This window comes from Polyodon spathula, chromosome 6 (genome assembly GCF_017654505.1).
Source record: "Polyodon spathula isolate WHYD16114869_AA chromosome 6, ASM1765450v1, whole genome shotgun sequence".
NCBI lineage: Eukaryota > Metazoa > Chordata > Actinopteri > Acipenseriformes > Polyodontidae > Polyodon > Polyodon spathula.
Window position 1 is genome coordinate 7742109 of NC_054539.1, and position 24106 is coordinate 7766214.

Consider the following 24106-nt stretch of genomic DNA (forward strand, 5'->3'; position numbering starts at 1 on the left):
ACGTACATTGAGGAGAAACATGGGGACAAACTAAGTGATTGTGTGTGTGTGTGTGTGTGTGTGTGTGTGTGTGTGTGTGTGTGTGTGTGTGTGTATATATGTATATATATATATATATATATATATATATATATATATATATATATTATATATATATATAGTGATATATCTTAGTGATCACTAAATCCCTCCTCCATGATGTCATTATGTATGATAATGTTTGAGGCTGTAACTTATTTATTTACCTGTTGCTTTGGTAACACAATCCTATCAAGGGTCTTCCTTCTCTATTTTCTTAGTTTATTTCCTAATTGTTTGCTTCAAAGCATGCACTTTATCACTCAAATTACTATCAAGTGCCCGCCTACATTCAGCTCTTGAGAATTAGTGGCTCATTTTGTGTAAGTTATATATATATATATATATATATATATATATATATATATATATATATATATATATATATATATATAATATGAAAAAGTACCTACTCTCGTTTCAATGATCTGATTGATTTGCAGTTGATATTCCCCAAGTGATGTAGGGATCTGATGTTGTGGATCTTTTTTAACTGGCCTTGTTTTTTTTTTTACTGTAGTTCAGAAATAGGTTACTATATTATCTAACCATCGACAGAAAAATGAACAACATTTGTTAATGTGTTAGTAAGCTAGTTAACAGTTAATAAGCTAAAAAAGTGGCCCTTAAAACAAAAAATTAAATTAGCATTATTATTACATTTTTTGTGGGGGTTAGGGGATCAAAAAAAAAAATTGTAAATGCCAATGCAAAATCAACTAAACTATCTACATTAAAAAAACACAGTTTCCAAACTAGTACAGCACAGCAACTGCAGCTTTTTTTTTTTTTTTTTAAGATTAACTTTTATGAACTACCTCTGTGCGGCTCCACAAAAGACTCACTGTCTATGTATTAACTCATATCAGGGTTTTCATTCCTCTTTTTTTCTCATGGCAACCTTAACCCACAGTATATTAGCTAATTATTTCCAGAAAATCCCATTTGGTGATCATAGAGAAGAGCAATCCCTGCTACTCTCTCTCTCTGCTCACAAGGTGTTTTTTTTGCTCCCCTGCACCCTTCCACTCAGCCACCTCTCTCTCTCGCTCTCTCTCTCTCTCTCACAGATTGTTATTTGCAGAACTGTTAGCACTGTTTCCACTAAACTTGAGGCTATTTATAGTTGAGGTTCACTGGTACCGCCAGGATATTGCTCCCCTATCGTTCCCTATGCAAGACAGTCAGAGAGGGCAAGAGCTGCCATTGAAACACAAGGTATTTCATAAGAAGGTATTTAGTTTCTACATAGGGTTAAGGTTTTAAAGAGATGTGATAGGTGTGTGCTGTGTCATGTTGTTTATTTCCTCCTGTAATGTTGCTATGCTATGCTGGAGGCTGGGGAAATGAACATGCAGTGTTTGGTTTTTAAAGTTGCTTTTGAATGGAACTGCAAGGCTCAGAGGGTGTGCGATCCAGGGTGACAGCAGTTGAACTGCTGGAGCGTGGTGAGAAGGGTCCTTGCTAGAGTACTTGCATGAGGTGAGGCCTGAAGGTGGCATGATTTACTAGAGGGCAATGTGAAGCATAGGGACTGGCTGTTGTCATAATTCAGAAGTTTGGTGGATCTCTTGAAGAGCTTCTAATAGCACAGGGTTAAAGCACTTGAGACTTATTTAGAAAACTTTAAATTAAATAACAACATAGCTGCTCATATGCCTTTCTGATGAATTGTATATATAGAGATTTCTTTAATTGTGAGGTCATAACTTTTAAAGTTCAGCATTCACTAGTCGACCAAATGAAACAGCTATTCACTGTTGTATATTTTGCACAGTGGTTAAGGTGTCCGCTTGAGGTGTGTGTGTATGCTGGTTTGTCACCCCCAGCCTCCACCCTGTTATACTAGCTTAGTACAGAATATCTGATACTTTACAATATTTATTCAAAGGTTACATTATCTGTTTTTTACTGGTATCCAACAAGAAACAACATAAGCATTTGTGGTATCCTGATATAAATGTATCAATCTCAGTGCAAACTTGTTAATATAGTGCCCTGCTGTTTGTAGACAGATACTGCAGCAGTAATAATATGAATTAAGTATTTATTATGTGCTATCTGACCAGAAATATACCTTTCTTTGGGAATTATATTATTTCATACATACTTTTAGATCAACTTACTTGAAATTACTCTTTTTTTTTAACTAATATGACATACTTTTCATCCCTGTTTAAAAATATGTTATTTATTTCAAATATTTCCACACCTCTTTTATAACAGCTGTACTGTATAGCTACCGGGACCAGATCTAAATTTTCATTAGAAATGCAAACATTAAAAACTAATTGTACTCGTCAGAAAGAAAAAAAAAAAGCTTTAAAAAAAAAACATCTTTAATTTCATTTGAATTTCTGACACTTTAGAGTATGTGTGGGGAATTCCATATTCCCAGCCTCTGTAATACTGTAGGGTATGATTTCCCATAAAGCATGAAGTCTTACTCAAAATTGGCTCCAGTCTCACAGTTGAGGACATTCTTGTGGTTTTGCCTCCCTGGCGTGTTTAACCAATGCTTTCCTGAAGTATGAAGACACAGATGTTAAAGGCAGAGCTTCATGTTAAACAGCTGATTGGAACGTCATGCAGCTGGAGCTCCTCCTGTATATTAACATGGATGGGAGCTCCCTGAGCCTACACTGCCGAATGCAAGAGCCAGCAAGTGACTTTCGTTGAGCATTTCATCCAACTAATTCAATGGGCAAGGGAAATGTCTTGTATGATAAAGTTGAGGCTTGACATTTTAAAATATATCCATAACCTATAATAATTGCAACGCAATTTAAACTAAAAGCTTAAGAAAACAAAGAATTCAATTGTATGAGTATATAGGAATCTGAATTACTTCTATTATAGAACCAATGAATGTCTACTGCAATCTTTTAAAGAGTAAGACTTTCTAGAAAACATACTTTGTGCATGGATGATCTATTTATATTTCCTCTTTAACTTGAAAACCCTCAATCAAAATACAAGGTAAAGTCAAGTAGCAGCTAGCGCCTTCATCAGTGAACACCAATGAACAGGCTGAAACAGTTGTCTGCTTGGCTTAGTTTTACCATGAGTTTATGAATGTAACCGTGGCAGTGGAGGAGTCAGAAGAGAAGTTATGGACAATAGCTCTCTCATCAGTTTTCTTCCAGTACGTGCCAACACCCTAGACAGCCAACACTTGGGCAGCTTCAGAACCAGGTGCTGCATATCCTGCTTGAGCAGCATGTTGGGCTCTATCAGACTGCCTGCTTGCTCAAGTTACAACAGAGCAGCATTTAATCCCAGTTCAGCATGCTCCTTTTGTTTTGCTTTGCTTTTTATTGGAAGGATATTGTGGGATTCGCTGGTTTAAAGGGTTTTTGTGGGATTCGCTGGTTTAAAGGGATATTGTGGGATTCGCTGATTTAAAGGGATATTGTGGGATTCGCTGATTTAAAGGGATATTGTGGGATTCGCTGATTTAAAGGGATATTGTGGGATTCGCTGATTTAAAGGGATATTGTGGGATTCGCTGGTTTAAAGGGATATTGTGGGATTCGCTGGTTTAAAGGGATATTGTGGGATTTGCTGGTTTAAAGGGATATTGTGGGATTCGCTGGTTTAAAGGGATATTGTGGGATTCGCTGGTTTAAAGGGATATTGTGGGATTCGCTGATTTAAAGAGATATTGTGGGATTTGCTGATTTAAAGGGATATTGTGGGATTCGCTGATTTAAAGGGATATTGTGGGATTCGCTGGTTTAAAGGGATATTGTGGGATTCACTGGTTTAAAGGGCTATTGTGGGGTGTGCTGATTGCCTAAATTGATTGCTATTGGTAGCTGACACCAGTTGAAGTTTGACATAATTGAACCTAAATGGAGTTACCTGTTTATCTCAATATCCGATCATGTTGGCAATTTCCTGCCTGATACTTTGCATCTCTTTATGGTTTTGAGACCTATAGTCTGTATGAAACGTGGTGCAGTAGGTTTTTAATGAAAACTTTGCTGACTTATAATATGCATTGTTTCTGCTCAGTTCTGGAAAGACAACAATGTTAAAACAGACAGGAGGTTTAAGGGGTTAATCTGACTGTCTTTATTTTTGAGTGCATGCTGCCTTTGACTTTTATTTTAAATAACTGGCTTCCTAATTTTTTTTGCATTAACATATTGTCACAGTTTAAATGTGTTGCTGTTGTGGCATCGCTAAAGAAATGGTGCTGTGGTTAAGCACAGGTTTGATGGAAGCAGGAGGCTGTTTGCTCAGTTCCCAAGCATGGATCACTCTGACTAAGGGCTCCATAGGTACTCTGGGCTAGTCCACTTGTTCACACAAATTAGAATGATAATAATTACTGGCAATGGCATGGAAAGTGAGGCGTTTTAAATTGCCTCCAAGCCCATGAAGCATGGCTTAGTAGTCCTACATTTGTGTTGTTTTTTTTGTTTTTTGATAACTTCACAAGGCTAGACTTCAACACAGCTGTGTCTGGTTACGTTAACAAGCAGTTCACCTTGAGCGACACTTTAAACCCCGATAAGTCACGTTTACTCAAAAAAAAAAACTCATTGCCTTAATGTAATTAAGTTTAGCTACTCATTTAGTTTTTGGTACAACAACTTTCTCTGAGGCTGACTAAACTCATAACACATAACTTAATCCAGTTGAGATAGATTTACTTTTTAATAATCAAGTTAGTTTGAACATTTTCATTTTCTTTAAACAATAAAAAGTTAGATGAAGCAACAGAATGTGCAATCAACAAGCTGTTTTATTAGCTGCCAGTGCAGTATTTACAAGTGCTGGAACCAGGTAGAGATGTAGAGAGAGGGAGGGAGGGAGGTCACATCCGCAGACTGAATGGGGGTGGCCACATATAACACAAGAAGAAAACATGTAAGGGAGCAGGTGGGGGCACAAGAGACAAGCAAACACAACACGTGTGTGCAACCCCACATACACAAAACAACAACACAATAAACAACAAACAATTCCAAAAATAAATTGTACAAGCCCCGCAAGGGCTGATGGGAATCTAGTCTCCTGATTCTACTTCAACCATTCACGTTTGAACAACTAAAGTAAATTTGAATGTTCAACAACTTAAAATGGATGAGTGTTAAAATTTGAATTTTTAGTTAATGGAACTTGATTTAATTTATTTAGAAGGACTTTCTGATGATTTACAGTGTATGTGGAAAAGCTGTCTAGTGTTGTAAACTAGGCAACATGGTAAAGCACAGAGAAGTATATTGCAAAAAAAGCATGGTAAAACAATTGTTAAACTTTAACACTAATGGGTAAAAGGTATCATACATGAATTGTTTAGGTAAGAGCTTCTTTTTTATGTCCTGTTGTTGTGTGGGTGTTTGAGTATTTTGTGGATTTGCCGTGCATTTCCAGTATCCCATCACTTCAACAGTGATAATCACAGTGCTGACGACATCACAGTCTGTGTGATCAATCAGTGCTGTGGAACAAATGTTGCTCTGAAACAAAAGGAAGGAGAGTTAATCTTCAAACTGTGAACTTTGGAACCTCTGGGAATGAACATTCTATTCTAATAATCATGACACCATCCACAGAATTTTTTGTATAATTACAATTCTTGAACAAAAGTTTACTGCACTGCTTTTCTTTTTAAACAGCTGAAGAAGGACTTTTGCCCGAAACGTCCTGAAAAAAAAAATATATATATATATATCTTTTTGTGTACATTTTTTAAAAACCCTTTGTTATATATTTGGGGTGTTCTTTCGATAAACAAACTACGCTCACCTCCTTAATTTTATTCGGGCCGCAGAGCTTCTACAACAGCAGCTGCGTGCAAGCTACCTGACATCGTCATGGTGACAAGCGGTAATCAAATAACAGTGGGCGCGTTAAATAACATTTTACTAAACCTGTGAGGACACCGGGACGTGCTCCCTAAAAAGGGGTTTGTCCCTGGAAAATCAGGACTGTCTTGGTCACTTAACTAAAAATAATTGTTTATAATTCCTGTTGCCTGGATTGGCTTCCCCCAGTAGCACGTGACATGGCTTGCAGAGCACAGCAACAGACACGTGACCCATCTCGAAGGGTAGTTGTTAAAAGTCAGAGTAACGGATTTGTTTATGAAGGACGTGAAAGTTGCGTGGGAATCCTTTGTTGTTATTGTGGACAAAGAAGGAAAACAAGTTTTGCAAAACACAAATTTTACATCTCAGTTCCATTTGCTCTTGTGTGAAGTCTGTAATACAATCACGCATTTACGAGATCGTACTTAAGTTCATTTGATTTTCAGATAATGTATTTATATTTAATATCATTTTACAGTCCTAAGTGTAGGTTCATGATGGAATAAACACTGTATGAACTTCAGCGAGATTTCCAGGTTGACTGGCAAAAAACACTGCTTAATACATAAGAGCATAAGAACATAAGAAAGTGGTTGTTAGTAGCTTATTGATCCCAAAATCTCATCAAGCAGCTTCTTGAAGGATCCCAGGGTGTCAGCTTCAATAAAATTATTGGGGAGTTGATTCCAGACCCTCACAATTCTCTGTGTAAAAAAGTGCCTCCTATTTTTTGTTCTGAATGCCCTTTTGTCTAATCTCCATTTGTGACCCCTGGTCCTTGTTTCTTTTTTCAGGCTGAAAAAGTCCCTTGGGTCGACACTGTCAATACCTTTTAGAATTTTGAATGCTTGAATTAGGTCGCCACGTAGTCTTCTTTGTTCAAGACTGCAGATTTAATTCTTTTAGCCTGTCTGCATATGACATGCCTTTTAAGCCCGGAATAATTCTGGTCGCTCTTCTTTGCACTCTTTCTAGAGCAGCAATATCTTTTTTATAGCGAGGTGACCAGAACTGCACACAATATTCAAGATGAGGTCTTACTAGTGCATTGTACAGTTTTAACATTACTTCCCTTGATTTAAATTCAACACTTTTCACAATGTATCCGAGCATCTTGTTAGCCTTTTTTATAGCTTCCCCACATTGTCTAGATGAAGACATTTCTGAGTCAACAAAAACTCCTAGGTCTTTTTCATAGATTCCTTCTCCAATTTCAGTATCTCCCATATGATATTTATAATGTACATTTTTATTTCCTGCGTGCAGTACCTTACACTTTTTTCTATTAAATGTCATTTGCCATGTGTCTGCCCAGTTCTGAATCTTGTCTAGATCATTTTGAATGACCTTTGCTGCTACAACAGTGTACAAATGTGTTTCCTTGAATCCCAACTGCGTTCAGTTTGAGAATTAATCTTTTGTGCGGGACTTTGTCAAAAGCTTTCTGGAAATCTAAATAAACCATGTCATATGCTTTGCAATTATTCATTATCGATGTTGCATCCTCAAAAAAATCAAGCAAGTTAGTTAGACACGATCTCCCTTTCCTAAAACCATGTTGACTGTCTCCCAGGACCCTGTTACCATATAGGTAATTTTCCATTTTGGATCTTATTATAGTTTCCATAAGTTTGCATATAATAGAAGTCAGGCTTACTGGTCTGTAGTTACCTGGTTCAGTTTTGTTTCCCTTTTTGTGGATCGGTATTACGTTTGCAATTTTCCAGTCTGTCGGTACCACCCCTGTGTCAAGAGACTGCTGCATGATCTTGGTTAGCGGTTTGTAAATTACTTCTTTCATTTCTTTGAGTACTACTGGGAGGATCTCATCCAGCCCAGGGGATTTGTTTATTTTAAGAGCTCCTTGTCCCTTTAACACTTCTGCCTCAGTTATGCTAAAGTTATTTAAAACTGGATAGGAACTGGATGACATGTGGGGCATGTTGTCAGTATCTTCCTTTGTAAAAACTTGTGAAAAGTAATCATTTAATATATTTGCTATTTTTTTTTTCTTCATCTACGATTTTGCCATTTGTATCTCTTAAACATTTAATCTCCTCTTTGAACATTCGCTTGCTGTTGCAATATTTGAAAAACATTTTGGAATTGGTTTTAGCTCCCTTAACAAGCATGCATATACTAAGCTTGGAAAAAACGTTCCACTGTTTTTTGGGCCGGGTCAGATCTGGGTCTAATCACAAGAATTTTACGTCGAGTCGGGTCGGGTAGATTAATTTGGACCAGTGAAGAATTCTACTATAACGCCTTCAAAAAGTTACGTTATTGATAGCCTGGTGTAAGAACCGTAAACATGAAAACTGTTGTGCTATATGGTACTGTATTTATGTGGTAAATGTCCAGAAATCATCAACCGTGTTGTGTGTAATCCACTCCACCATGCCCTTTTCTAAAATAAAATAATGTATAAAATTATGGAAACTGAGTGCGTATTTTTCCTTGTGTTTTCAACGCACAAGATGAGCTGTGAGAAATAATTGCTAAATCACACTCTTAAGCTTTTAAAAAACAAAATAAACCAAAAAAGCAATATTACACCAAGTGGTCACTCTCAGACCTGGACAGTGTTGGCGAGGTTTGTTTAAAAGGGTTTGCGGCAGAGACCTCGATAATCGGTCCGGCATTATTTTCTTTTTTTTTTTGGTCAGTCACCGTTACAGAAGTAAAACGAAGAAAAAAAAACGATAATTTTGAGGGTATCCCTCACTTGTGGATTCTTAAAATCTTTTTTTTTTTTTTGTATTTAAAGATGATGGGGATCCCCAGGTATCTGGTGAGCAAGAATTCTGAGTGGATGAAAATGGACAACAAGTGCTCCAGTCTTCTGCATTCCTAGCAAATAGATTTTGAGCTACCACATTCCTAGCTAGACAGATTTTCTGTTCATCTCTGGGAACATGCATGCTCTGAATATATGCTCTATAGGGAGTAATATTTCAGGTGTACTGCTGCGATCTTGTAATGATTTCAAGTTTGGATTAGGTTTATGTGTAGATGCTTATGAGATCACAAATGTTCATATGTCACTGAAAGAATGAACAATGTGCTAGTGAGAATGCTTCCTCATTAAAATGGTTCACATGCAATTAAAAAGTTGAAAACTTTCTATTCAGAAATGTAGTAAGCGGTCTAAATGGGGTAAAAAAAAAAAAAGGCAGCAAATCTCCCACCCATAGTACACCACTGCACTGTCCACTATCTTAGTGCATAGAGATAACTTTAATTATTGTTCAGTTTTGGACCAACACAATAGAAATGTGGTGAAGTCTTTGATGTTTCACTCAGCTTGATAATCCTGCAGCTATGATTGACTTCCAGAGCTATCTTATTCCTTTCCCTACTGACTGCTGCTGATGCAGGAACAGCTGTGTCACATCTGCCAGGCTATGTCCAAAATGAATTATGGCAAGTTAGACACCCACACATACAAAGCTTAGACACAAAAATATATTTCTGTTTTGGTAAGCAACCCCTGCACCTGTCAGCTGCCATAACAGCACCGCGCATGTAAACTCTTGCCTGTTATTACACTGTGCAATGAATAAAAAGAAAAACAAAGCTTCAACTTGTAAAATAACAAATACATGCAAACACACACACACTTACACACAACCAAAGAAAAATGTTCCCCTTGATATTGTGACACATTTCCTGTCTGTTCCTTTGCTGCATGCCGTGTGTTGGTCCTATTTATAGTGCAAGAAAAGGAAAACCACTCTAATGCAGGCAGGAAAAACTAAGCTGGGAAAGAATAGGAGGAAGTCTGACTGCCAGTTAGGCAAACAATCTGGAGCTAATAGAGGGTGAGCAGTTGGAGGCACCAGAGCTACAGCAAACAAGCTAAAGGAATACAGTGATGTTGACCCCTGAAAAGAAGAGTGCAAAGTAAGCTGGGATCTTTATCATTTCTCCCTGGCATTGAGACTGACAGCATGCTGGTACTGAGAAGGACAAGGGCTAGGTGAGTTCAAACAAGCTACAGGATGTGTACTTTAATTCAACTGTGTGTTATCCACATACTAGTTTTCTAAGGCACTGTGTATTTGCACAGCATGATGATCATGCTTTTCTCAGGATATTGCTACCCTGCTCTACTATGGGAAAATAAAGATTTTAACATGCTTTACTGTACTCCCCAGCAATTCATCATGTTTTTGTGAGCTTTTACTATGCTTTACATGCTTTTACCATGGTGTGTCGAGTTTCAGAAGTCTACAGATAGTGCTTTGGATGTTTCTAGAGTATTCAATGTTCTTCTACTGGTGCATATAAAAAACAGCATGCCTTAGCAAATGCTTCATTGGTAAGCGCATACTACAAAAGCAGTGTTTCCTAAGTCAGCTGCTTTCTTTTTGAAGGTGATCTAGAAGTCACTTGCTGTGTTCTGATCACAGGCAGAAGTAATGTGGAGTTTACATGGGAATTAGTGTGAACGGATCATTGATTCTGGCATTGCCGTGGCACAGTAGCAGGGCTGTACAGGTGAACGATCCCATCCGTCTCCCTTTGTGTACACCCTCAGTGACTATGTCTGCTGTGTTATGGCCCTTGTAACAACCCCCACCCCACTACCGAAAGCAGGGATTTAAAGTTGCTGGCTGCAGTGCTTTGTTTACTCCGCACACATTTCAAAGGACTCCATGCTGTAGCTGTTATATCTGGATGCACCAGAGACTGGGTGGCAGAGTGGTGCTAATCTTTCAAAAATAAAGAACGTTGTTATGGAAATTTATCAACGGAATTAAAATTTAAAGGAACAGTTCTTTTTTTTTTTTTTTTAAATAGTGTGATAGGATTACAAAACCATACATGAAAAACAAGAATGCAGTATTTAAAAAGTTATTTAACTTTTGTTCAAACTTTTTTTTTTTTTTTTTTTTTTTTTTTTTAGTTTAGCTTTAGTTGTGTTTTTAGACCTACGGCTGGCACATTTAAGCCACCACTATCGTAAACCGTAGAGTGAAGTACTTTATAATCAGTTTCATAAATTTACAGGAGAAGTTCAATTTTGCCACTGGTCACAGATTAATGAGTTTAATGTTTTAGTTTATGCTTGGGTGTTCTGTCCCTCTTCATTAGCATACCATGAATACTGTACCAGAAAACCACAATACCCTGGTAATAAAAAAATAAAAAAACATTGCTGACGTGTGTGACCCTCTTGTTGCCGTGGGAACCTGATGCACGGCGATCAAATGGTATTTAAGGATAACACTCCGCTTAATCAGTTTAGTCGAAAATGCAGGGTTCTTGGTATTTTCATCATACAGCAGCCGTCTTTACCTAGAATAAGAATTACAGTAACTGCATCAAATTGTTATTACAGTTTGAACTTTTCTAATCATTTTTAAAATTAGCGCTGAAATGCTGGTGTGCATTCCAAGAACGGCATTTTTTTTTGCTTTGGTGGAGGCTTATATGTTGCCGTTATCAATTTACCAGACCTTATATTAGAGCTAATCCAAAGCTTATCATCTTTATTTAAAAAAAAATGTTATTAAGTGTTTTTATTCCAAATTGGACACATAAAAGGAGAAGCTTATCACGGTATTATTGCACATTATTTTGGTAGGTTTTCCCCAAGGTTATACCACATTTACCGTAGTTTACCCTGGTTTGCTATGTTTTTTTCATATGCTTTACCATAGGTCTCTGTGCTTTACAGTACTTACCTATGCTTTACCGTGCTTTCACTGTGCTTTGTTACACTTTGCTATGTTTTTACTATGGGAAACGTGCCTAAGGGTTGGTGATGAAGTCCATATGTGTGTTATTATTCCTACCCTTTCCAGCCATGCCCCTCTGTTTCATAAACAGGGGGGGTCCTCAGAAGCAGATCCAGCACACCTGCGTGCTGTTTCAGGGAGACAGTCAAAGAACTGAACCCTATCCAACTGCGGAAGTTTAACGTGGTGCTGGCAGGGATTACACTTACACACATGTCCTGCAGTAACTATTTTCAACACAGCTGCAGTCGCACGACCAGGGTCACCAAGCCAGTTTTGTGCTTTTTGAGTTGCACAAGAAGAAAACAAAAGCCACAGTCAAAGAACCAAAGCTCATGCCAAAATATTGCTTCTTTGATGCTGCATAACCAAACTTATTTAACTTTTCCCTCTTAGGACCAAGAGAAAAATACTGGGGACGTTTATTCTTTTCCCTTACCAGTAAGCAGCGACCCGAAAGATCCCGAAATAACCCACTCAGCCCAGTGACGCTGTTTCTTTGCCAGCACATCGTTAGCTCCTGGCAAGCAGTGATCTGTTTCTTGAATGATAATGATCCCAGTGTTTTAGACAGAACCTATTTCACGCATGCAATACTATCTGTGTAAAAAAATAGGCTTTTAAATGGGTTTGTAGCCTCCAGTTGCGATGACACATTAGCATTGCCGTCATAATAAATATACTGTGTCTTGTATTACTGCATGAAAGCCAACCACAGGGACATTAGACAGCAAAGATGCAGCATGACGCAGCACTCATTGAGTTACCAACTGCAGTTACAATCGACGGGCTACAACTATCCTGTCCAATTATTTAAACGTGTACTGCTCTCCCTTTCTGTACGGTCAAAAATGGAATAAGTAGCGTGCGTTACATGGTTTAGCTCCTAGCATAACCCTGCCTACGTTATTGTCTATAAGTTACTTTGAAAGAGGTCACACCTTAAATTAAGTTTGTTAGTGGTCATTTTGATCAATTTATAAACCGCAGATGGATTTTATTTCTCATCTGCCTTATAAAGGGTGATCCCGAGAAAACTACATATAGGTTTTTCACGTTGTTGAGGCAATCCAGCTGATGCAATAGGGTTGTTGATGCAGTCCAGGATGCTGGAAAATGTTACAATACAATCCAGCTGTGGCTGGCTTATCCCAGACAGGTTTATGTCCTTATAAACATTTACCACAGCATTTTCACAAGGTAATCTTTCACCTTTCCCATGCTTTTTCACATAGTTATGCATTTACTAGAGTTTACCATGGTTTTATCTGATGGAAAACAGACTTTCCTTTCATACAGGAATGCTGCTTGCGAGACACGGCGTTAGAGAACCGAAACATTTAGTACCTGCTGTTAGGCAGGTTAGCACAGATAGGGTTAATTTAGATTATTTGAATATCTGGTCATCCATAATCAGAAGACATCTATTTTGAGACCATGGTTCGTTTAGGAGCATGAGGTGGGGATGGGTGGTGTAATTTAGACCCCTTCCTAAAGGGATTCAAGTATAACATCAATGAAATACTGTAACCCTTGTATCCCTGTATAGATAGATAGATAGATAGATAGATAGATAGATAGATAGATAGATAGATAGATAGAAAGAATAAGAAAAAACAATTCAGCCCATCAAACTTATCCCTTGCTATCACACTGTGACCCCCCCAAGGCAGTATCTAAGTATTTCTTGAAGGATCACAGTGTCTTACATGATAAACTATTCCACGCATTTATTACTCTCAGCTTTTTTTAAAAATCTGTTTCATGTAGATACCATGAACATTTTAAATTGTTTCAAGCCTGTAGTTGCACGAACACTGATTCCATTAGCATTAACATAATAATAATAATAATAATAATAATAATAATAATAATAATAATAATAATAATAATAATAATAATAATAATGTGTTTCATCAGCATGTAATTCACGCACTCCTAGCTCTGTGCTGAAAAATATTATTCAAAGCAATGCAACTAAAATATGTTAATAAGAAAATGTGTGTTGTTTAAAATTGTACATATATGAGCTAATTTGCCTTCTGTATACCTGCATGATTTGTAATTTCTTAGCTATATTCTTTTGAGCTAAATCTTCATGATATTTCACTTATTCCCCTCCAAATCCAAGTTTCAAGTAAGTTCCAGACAAAACAATGATTAATTGCCATTTTATCCCTTGGCATAGTTTATATTGGTACGCCTGCACTGAGATTTTGCAGATTACCATGGAGTTCCCATATGATGCATTTGTCATGCGTTACCGTATTGCTTTGTGAATTGCCATGCCATAGACAAATGTGTTTATGCATTTTTTTATTTATTTTGGCATTAAATATCCTCCGTACCGCTGTTGCACATTATGAAATTTAATAATATGTGAGTGTATAATAGGATATCATACAAACAACCCGTGGCAAAGAATGACCGGGCTGTGAGTGATACTGGCAATGCATTACTCCTCAGGGTGCTTTACTGTAAAGAATGACCGGGATGTGAGTGATACTGGCAATGCATTACCCCACAGGGTGCTTTACTGTAAAGAATGACCGGGCTGTGAGGGATACTGGAAATGCATTACCCCTCAGGGTGCTTTACTGAAAAGAATGACTGGGCTGTGAGTGATACTGGCAATGCATTACCCCTCAGGGTGCTTTACTGTAAAGAATGACCGGGCTGTGAGTGATACTGGCAATGCATTACCCCTCAGGGTGCTTTACTGTAAAGAATGACAGGGCTGTGAGTCATACTGGCAATGCATTACCCCTCAGGGTGCTTTACTGTAAAGAATGACTGGGCTGTGAGTCATACTGGCAATGCATTACCCCTCAGGGTGCTTTACTGTAAAGAATGACAGGGCTGTGAGTCATACTGGCAATGCATTGCCCCTCAGGGTGCTTTACTGTAAAGAATGACCGGGCTGTGAGTGATACAGGCAATGCATTACCCCTCAAGGTGCTTGACTCTAAATCCTCTTTAAGGTCATCACATCGTTACAATATCATAGCTTTATCCATTCAGTATCTCCGTAGCACTTACTCTTCTGTAAGGTCAAACAGGTGGCCCTTTGACGATACACCAGTGCGGTATAGTTTCGGCTGTGATTCTATACTGGGAGGGCAGCTACATTATCCCTTTCATCCTCTAAAATTGCAGCAATTCCTAATATAAGGTGACCATATTTTGTTAAACGGTCTGGACAGTTCTCTCCAATGCATTTATGGATCCGACATTTTAACCAACACAAGAAATTAAAAGTAAGGGTATTCAGGGACGGGTTTTGTGAACTGGGGACTCTTTCAGGGATACTCTTTCAGAGACAGTCTCTCATCCGGGGACTGTCCCCAGAAATCAGGGATGTATGGTCATCCTACCCTAAAAGCACACTGGGCACCATCACCATTAGTCAAAGAGTCACTCCACCCACAGCAGACCTTTATTATTTTAGCACGGAACCTGTTTGAAAGGTTCCCACTTCCATTAGGACTCTTTGAAACAGGCGGATCGCGAGCCACTTTAGATGGAAAATACTCAATCTTTTCACCCCTTTTGATTTTTGCACAGGGGGGTGGGTATGCTAATTAGGTACCCACTTGATTTGAATAACATTCTTCATAGTGTTGGAATTGGGTTTTTTGCAAAAGTTATTTTGATATTCAGGATTGTGTCTGTTTTGAAATTCACCTTTCCTAATCTCATGGTGGAAAATGGCCATGTGGGTGGTATTGATGCACTGTGAGTGGTAATGATGCCCTGTGGGTGGTAATGATGCCCTGTGGGTGGTAATGATGCCTGTAATCTTTGTTAATGGCCCTGAGTAGTGTTCTTGGTTAAGATGTCTCGATTAAACCTCTGCACGTCACAGCACCCACCTTCCAACGGCAACGCTTCAGTACTAGACCCCGTTCACACTACTGTGCTGGCCCAGGACCGCCTTGGATTTAGCTCTGCAACCCCCCCTTTGCTGTTTTATTGCCTTTGCACGTTCACACATAGACTGAAAAGCAGGCCTAAAATGTGGCCTGCACTCAGAATGGAAGAGCTACTAGGATATACAGTAATGTTTGGTTTGTAGCAGATGTTTCTTATTAATATAGATTTTTTTTCAATGCAGCACAGTAGCAATTGTACGGTATATATTAAAAAAAAACGTATATTATTGACTATTTTGACTTAATGTTATGGTGTGCAACGGAGTGACGGTCTGAGCTTAGCCCCGTCCACAATCACATTATTCTTTCAAGGACACAGAGGTATTTAGAAAGTGGGAAACAGCAACTTGCTAGTGTTGCCAGGTATATATATTTATCTTCATAACCGATACTTCACTCAGATTGCAAATGACTATCAGGTCATAATACTACTGCTCCCAAAGAAAAGACACAGCATTAAATACATTACACACGTTTCTTCTCAGTTATACGTATTTGTTTGACCTGCATGAATACCGTCTTTGTTTACAAAAACGATCGTTAAACTATTCTATTGTTTACTCGTTGTTATTATCATTGTCATTATTATTCTCTAGCCCCTAACCATTACCACTTCACTGAGGGAAACGCCCTAATCTAAATACACCAATACACCGTCATATTATATCAAATACACTTTGCTCAACAACATGCACGATACATATAAACTACTGCTCTATCGCCAGTAGAATGACATTAACAATAATAATCACGATAACAGGCATTGAAATATTACAGTGAGGGGCTCGCCCTCACATGGTGCATCAACGATCTTAATATTTGTGGATGAGAGCAGTATTCTGTGTGTGTAAAAGCAAGCAGCTAAAGAAATGATCATTTTTGTTTTTTTTTAATGTAAACACCCACACTTCTGTAGCTAAATATATTGTTTCATGCAAAATAAACAGCGGTAGCTGAAAAAGTCGCCAGCATTACTGATCCATAGTGAGAACCACAATCCTGCAGTTTTTATATTTATCACTTAGTTACTAAATAACAGGAAGAAAAGGTAATTGTGACAAGTTAAGCATAATTATGAATGCACTGCAGCTTGTAATTTATGTGAAAGAAACAACCTGAACGTTAACCCGCTAGATTTTTTTTTTTATTTAATATTTTTAGAATTAAAGTTGTATGATGTAGAAATAATTAAGATTCAATATTGATTCACTGCCATCTTGGCTAGCAGAGCTGTCACCTTTCTCTATTTACCTTTCGGAGTATGAGAGTGTCTAAGGAGCTATGCAACCACATGGTCATGTGATATAAAAAGGCCAGCCCTGGTCTGCTTTGCGTTCATACATAAGGCCAGCCCTGGTCTCAGATTGCAGGCCTGGGCCACATCGAAACGGCGGCCTAACTAAGCCGGCCCTGGGTTGCCTTTTCTTTTTTGCAGCGTTCACATAAGTTTATACAAAGGAAAACAAAAGCAGCACTAATGGTACAGATACCATAGAACTGTAGAAACAACAGCTACAGTGTGACAGTAAGATATTCCTTCTATTTTTCAGTTAAAAATACTGTACAGGTGTCAAGCAAAACATTTGTATGAATTGTTTTTGGTGTTGGCATCTAGAACGCACACCAGCGCATGCGCATGTTTCGCACCAGTCACCAATCAGTTGGCAAAGTTGTGGAATGTTGAACAGCAGCCAAGCACAGCACTGTCAATCATTTCGGACTGATGTGCAATTGGAAGACTGGATGTTCATTTGGCAAATGCACAACGCATTGTTGGGCTAAAGAAAAAAAAAGAGAAGGGATTTAATTCTACTGATCCATCAAAAGTTCTGTTCATTATGGAAGACAATGCATATTACATACAATAATACTGTCGTATCTTCCTTTTGAAAGCTAACGTTCTTTATTATGTCCCAGTTGTTTTGTAACATGTCTATGTTTGAGTGCACTATGGAATTAATATGTACCTTGGTTGGCATCTACCTCTGGAGCAGAAATGTGCCCCAAGAACAAGCATTTTATTAGTTTATTCACCTTCACAATCTGTGCACAGAATTTGCACACATTCATAAAAAGTGGCAACAATACAAAAGAAACAAACTGAATTTAAGAAAATAAATTAACACTTATTTTAATGTTATCTATATAACACACAGATATTGTAGAAATGTATAGCTATAGTAATTATTTTATTAAAAACAATTGTTGAAATGAATCCAATGCTGCCATCTACTGACACTAAATAAACACTGAATTTACTTATACCCAAACTAACAGTAACATATTTAATAGAGCTTTTTAAAATGCTCTTCTTTATCACAATCCCAGCAAACCCTGTCATTGGCCCCACAGTCTCCTGCAGAGAAAATCAATGGAGTTATACATCCCTCTTCACGCACTTTACAAAAGTAAATAAAGAGAAACTTTGCACTAGCTTCAACATTGAAAGGACGTGTTGGAACACGGCGATCAATGTGTAGATTATCAGTCTGAATTACATTAGCATTCCTTTCAATTCACTTTTATTGTCGAATTGTTCCACGGTGAGATGTGCGTTTCTGTTTGGTGGTGAGCGAGCAGTTCAGAATGCAAAGTCGTTAAGTGACAGATTGGGCAGAATCATGTCGATTTTGAGATGAAGGCTACAGTCCATGGAGGTCTAACACCAGCTGATTAAAGTTCCTACCTGATTTGAACCCAGGCCTCCAGGGGTAAATAGAGTGCATTAACCCTTACTAATATTGCATATGCTGCAACTATATCTCTCTTTTTCTACAGTCTGCTGGAGTGACTGCAGGCCTCAACACAGGGAGAATAATGAACTTAAGAGAGATGTGGACCTACTGGCAGTGCAGTGAGATTTATCAGACAAGGGGCATGTGACTAGTTAAGCTGTGAAGCCAGCTGCTGCTCACTTGAAGCTGGAGCTGCTAGCAGCTGTACAAGGAATGCTGATGTTTGCTTGGCGTGTATCTGCGGGGAGAGCGAGCCTTCCTGTTTGCAGTCCAGTCCAGCCTGGGTCCTGGGTGTTTTGATTTCATTTTGCTTTAAAGCCAGGGTAGACTTTTAGTTTTACTAGTCTGTATTGAGGATTTCTTGGATTCCTTTTTGTTTGTTTTCACTTCACACATCACATGCTTCTCCGAAGTGTTGTGTTCACTCTTGATCTTGCTTGTCGCAGATGCTGTGTTTATAAACAATAAAGCCTGAGGTAAGTTGGAAGATGTTCTGCCCTCTAAGAACATTTGAAAGATCCGTTTTGAGAATTGCTGTTGATGGCAGCTTGGGTTATGCTATGCAATAACAAACCAGGTCTGCAAATAAAAAGGGTTTAAGTTCGGAGTGCAATAGCAAAGCAAAATTTTTTTATTGTCAAGTGTTTGGAACATGTAAAGAGATATTCAATGCCAGTATAATATGGTATATGTAACAATGACACACCTACAGCTTTTAAACTATGCAAACTGTTAATTGTTGGCTTAGTTGGTGTGCATATGAATGCTCTATTGTGTGTAGCCTTGACCTTTGGAAGGTATACCACTGCTCTGCTGGGCTGGGTCCTGTGTGCAGCGGTTATGAGTGAACCAAGAGTAGACATTGCCAAGCACAGACTGGGGCAGAGCTCATAATAACTATTATCTAGTATTTACTATAGGTGTGATGTACTGTACCATCTATACAGCTTCCCAGTTAATAAGTTAGTGTGACGATAGGTCATGGAGAGCACAATTGTTTATCACTCTGTCAAAGTGTTAAGGATTTGATTTAGTCCTTAGACTTAGATTTGAAATATTCACTACGGTTTACACATTGTTTTAGCTGCCCAATTATTAATTAAATATGTTATGAAATACTATTAGTACTATTTCAATAGTGTAAGCTCAATCATATTTAATATGAGTTGGTACGACATTTTGTCATTAAGGGTAGTGGAATGTGTAATATCCCATTTTAAACAATTTACAAAGATATTCAAAAACTGTACCAAAAATGTAAAGCAAAGCACATTTGCACTGAGACTTATTAAACTTGACAACCATGACATCTGCAGTCCAATTCTAATTACAAATTGTTCTAATTTGTTGGTGTATGCAGGACTTTTCTTTATTCAATATTCCTCCTCCTTTATTGTGCATGAGCAGACTTTTTTAGCATCGGTATTGTTTTAAAAAAAAATTAAGTGTGAACACAGAAACTACTTTCTCAGATTCTAGGAATTCTTGGGACTGTTCGAAGTATGCCAGCCTTTTTTTCTTTAAAACTCCACTGCTTCAGAACAACCTGATTCATTTCAAAATTCCTTTCTCATTTTCTGGCAGTCCTTGTACATTTCTTCAGACCTGAAAAAGTGTGTTTCTGCAGAAACTGAGCTGTAATCTGTTCTCTGTGTTGAAGAGCCAGGAGCAGTAGAGTTTGCTGCTGCCCATCAAGGTGGGCATTGCTGGGTGCAAAGAAGCACTTTGTCTATGGTTCACAGAGAGCTTGGTAAAAGTATTTGGTGTTAATAGAGATTTCTTAAAACATCCACCAGGGATAGTTGCTCTTTTTTAATTGAAATCATTTGCCTGTCTCTTTGATACACAATATTCTGCACACTCTAGCTCCTAGAAAAAGTAATTCTATGGTTATGTTTGCACTGCGAGGGCTGGTTTGAAATCCAGCCTTACCGGCTTCATTGTAGTCAGTACAGTATTGTTTTACATACCCTGACCCTAACCCATTCTTTCTAAATTCCTTTTTGCTGAATTTTAATTTCAAAATGAACAAAATAATGAACGATGAAATAAACAAGTGTGTGCATGAATAGCCTTATTCCCACTTCTAACTTGTGAGACACTCGCTGCTTATGCAAATACTGTCTGGAACAACACGTGATCACAGAAGCATCTCTCATTGGTCAACACCGTTTTTACTCATGTAGTAGCTGATTGAGCACTTTTCAGTATAAATACATGGCCCTCGTGTGCCAGTAAGTGCTGCCACCAATAAGGAAAAGCTACAGGACCATTTTCCTCTCATGTGTGTATAAACACACACACACACACAACATCAGTCTACCTAGCTATTTCTACCATGCTATCTAAAGAAGGTCTAAGACAAAATGTTGTACCTAATTATGAAGATAATGAGGTTTGAGTTTATAGTGAGGTTTTAGTTTCTTCTGGTAGCAGTTGAATCACTTTTGGGGGACATGGCTAGCTACTCATAACCAAAAAGTGTCTTTAAATGGTAATGGGCAAGATTGAACCCCCCCCCGAGACTGTCTACTACTGAATTAGAGACAAGACATCGTTGTAAGTTTAAACAAGAACAGATGTAAAGGCATTAGCCCGTAATAGGCACATTTTCTTACAGTAAGTCTGTATTATTAAAGATGTGTTGTTTTTTTTTTTTAAATCAGCAGGGACAATAAAGGAAAGACAACACTTGCAGATCTGTGATTCTGACGTTAACATTTAATTGCCTTCTGGGAAAACAAGGATACATCACATTTACACAGCAGGTGTAATCAGTTCTATTTCTAATGTTAACAGTGGCATGATGTCCCTGCACCAAAAGGGTAACAGCATCTGATTGTGCAGAATGATTATTCTAGTCAGCATCCGACTGACGGACACTGATTTTCCAGCTGTTTTGTGTAATCTTTATTTTGTTAATAAGACCAATAAATCGCAAGTCTTTTTGTCTGCTGTTAACTCAGTTTGTTGACATGGGCATGCCTTTGTTGTCAAACGTTTGCCTGTTCCAGAAAAGACATGAACAAATGCTGCTTCGTCGACAAAAACAAACAAAAAAAATCCCTTTGGTTTCCATAATGCTGCCTATCTTCGAAAAACATGTACCCTAATACGTAAATTGTGGTTAAGTGGGATCAAAATCTATAGTGTGATTGCAGAGCTACCGTTTCAATGCTAAGTATCCTGAACCCTCGACTCAGTGCTTTCAGCTTGGCCCAGCTGCTTGTTTCAGCTGTAATAATCTTCCACTGAGGCTGCAGCTGTACGGGTTCTATCAGAATCACCATCATGATGACATTATTAGCTGGTCTTTGGTTGACTGGGCTAATGAAGGCCATTCAGAAGCATTTACCTTTACCTGTACTAACATCATGTTCAGACTTCATGGTAACTTCAGAACTGCTTTTTCAGTTGTTTTTTGATTTATTTATGAAATGCTATTCCAAACGCTGCGAATGAAAGTCATGGTAGACTACTTTTTAAATTTAATATGTCGTATAAGGTGGTTGTGTAAATATATTGATTGAAAATCTTATTTTCTGTTCTCTGGTTAATGACAAGATTATACAACTTGTGCCCCTTTATTAATGGGTTTTGTAAGAAGAATTTAAGTAAGACCTGAGCTGCATGCAAACATATTTGACGAGTATTAAATGAAGTATAAATCAGTAACCACACACTTTGGCAGCCAGTAGAACATTTAAATATGGAAATCTATTTTGAGATATCAGATGTCTGCATTGTATAATCACTTATAAAAGTTTACCACAGCATTTTTGCGCGTTCTCACTTTTCTTCCCATGGTTATACTATGTATTTGCCATAGTTTACCCTGGTTTGCCATGGTTTTTTATATGATTTACCATACCTCTCTGTGCTTTACAATACTTACCTATGCTTTACCATGCTTTCACTGTGCTTTATTACACTTTTCTATGATTTTACTATGTGAAACTTTTATAAGGAACACAGCTCCCTGGAAAAAGTGTACAGAGCATTAATGCAAATTACCGACAGCAGCAGGTCTAAGAGTTTGAGTCACATCTGATACACTTTCTGATAATCAGGTGCCACAATAGTCACAATAGAAAAACTACCATGTGGAACGAGTGAAGCGACAAAGGTTATACAGCCATTGTTACCAGACCTGGCACACCTAAGAAAGATCGCAACCAGACTGTCGAGTCAAACAGGTGCACCATACAAACAAAATCTGAAACCTTATAGAGGGACAACCTAGTCCTAGATGGCCCAGCAAAATTGTAAATGTGCATGGTTGGGGAGAATTGTTTTTTCTGTATATACTTTTGACACTGAATGTGTACTACTGTTAGGTCATATTTCAACAATGGGGCACCCGGACACCTAGCATCATATATGTTGGCTGTATGCACCTGGCTGTATGGTCTCAGTGATCCCCTGTTGAATTTAATACCAGCTACTTCTCTTATGAGGTTATTATATGTCCTGCCAGCCTCGTTGTATAGTGAATGCATGGTATCCGGGAGCCCTAGCTTTGAAAGGGTGTTCCCTGGAAATGTTTCACTTTACTGGAGTGTGCAGCCAGGCTTCCAGACAGGGTGGGATCTGTACATGTGCACAAAAACAAACATTGCTCCAAAACATTATGGATTATTTTTTTCATGGAAAAATGATAAGAACAATGAGAACAGTAGGTGTCTTATTCCACTGACCTGAACCCTATGAGCGTTCCAGTGTGACTCAGACCACTCCTGAAATGAATTGGTAGTCTCAGCTTATCCCTCAGTGGACAGTAGACCACCTGAAGAAGCCAGATAGGTTACACATGAAGTGATCTTTCACCCCGTTGTCCCCATCATGTGGAAAATGAGAGGATGTAATATTTGCCAAAATGCAAGTCATCAACAGTTACAAAAAAAATAGAATGATAAAATGTTGCTGAACCCTACGCTATGTTAAGTGCAGTGTTTGAATCAGACTCTAGGAGATTCTGAGCAGCTTGGAATGTATATGATATGATTTATTTGGATCTAATTATAAATAACATACAGCACTGCTAAAATGGTCTTGTTGCACATTCCTATGAATGTTCCGGTTTTCAAGAAAACAAGGGATTTACAGTGGAGGAAACTGGAAAACTGAAAAGGGGCATTCTCCCACCCCAAGTTGGATGTTGCATAATGTGGTTATGAAATTGCATTGATTGACTTCTAGACTGAAGACTTTCATTTGTTCACTGGGTTACACAACAGAGCATTAGGTACTCTACTGAGCTTACTATGCAGTCTACCATAGTAAAAGTGTAGCCACTGAAAGTGAAAACATATTAGAGCCCAGATAATACTAACAAAGCATATTGAAGCACATTAAATCCACAATAAAGTATGCATTTTAAGGAGATACTGGCTAAACTAATTTCCTTATACAAGATAAAAGCAGGGGTTTCATGTGATGAAAGCAGGACTGGCTGGTTAAAAATAATCTAGAATGCAGGTATAATCTGTTGAGTCCCCTGAAGGTAGCTTTAGAGACTTAAAAAGGTTTCAGTGTGCAATATAATGCCGGTATTATTAATGCAGCTGTGGTGGTTAAACTCTTTTGCCAGCCCAAAGCTGAGTAAACTTTCTTTTCAGAAAGATATTATTGCAGAACAAATGGGAACAAACTGGTGAAGATGATTAGAAAAGTGGGCCAACAGTTGTCAATAATTCATATGACTGCTGTTATTTACTGCTGTGTTTTGATGGACAGGTGAATGTATTTGCTAGGAGTCCCATGGGAAAGAGGCTCATCATGTATTATTATGATTA

The 24106-nt window shown here is 38.1% G+C and overlaps 1 protein-coding gene across 3 annotated transcripts in view; it reads left to right on the top strand.

Annotated features, from left to right (window-relative positions):
- The first annotated feature begins 9667 nt into the window (after positions 1-9667).
- Positions 9668-24106, top strand: part of LOC121316755 (ras guanyl-releasing protein 3-like) — a 35575-nt gene continuing 21136 nt past the window's right edge. Inside the window, exon 1 of one of the 3 annotated variants that reach the window (XM_041251911.1) lies at positions 9668-9879. The gene's annotated coding sequence lies outside the window, so the exon portion shown is untranslated. The remainder of the gene's footprint in view (positions 9880-24106) is intronic. The other 2 variants (XM_041251910.1, XM_041251909.1) reach the window with 2 other exon arrangements.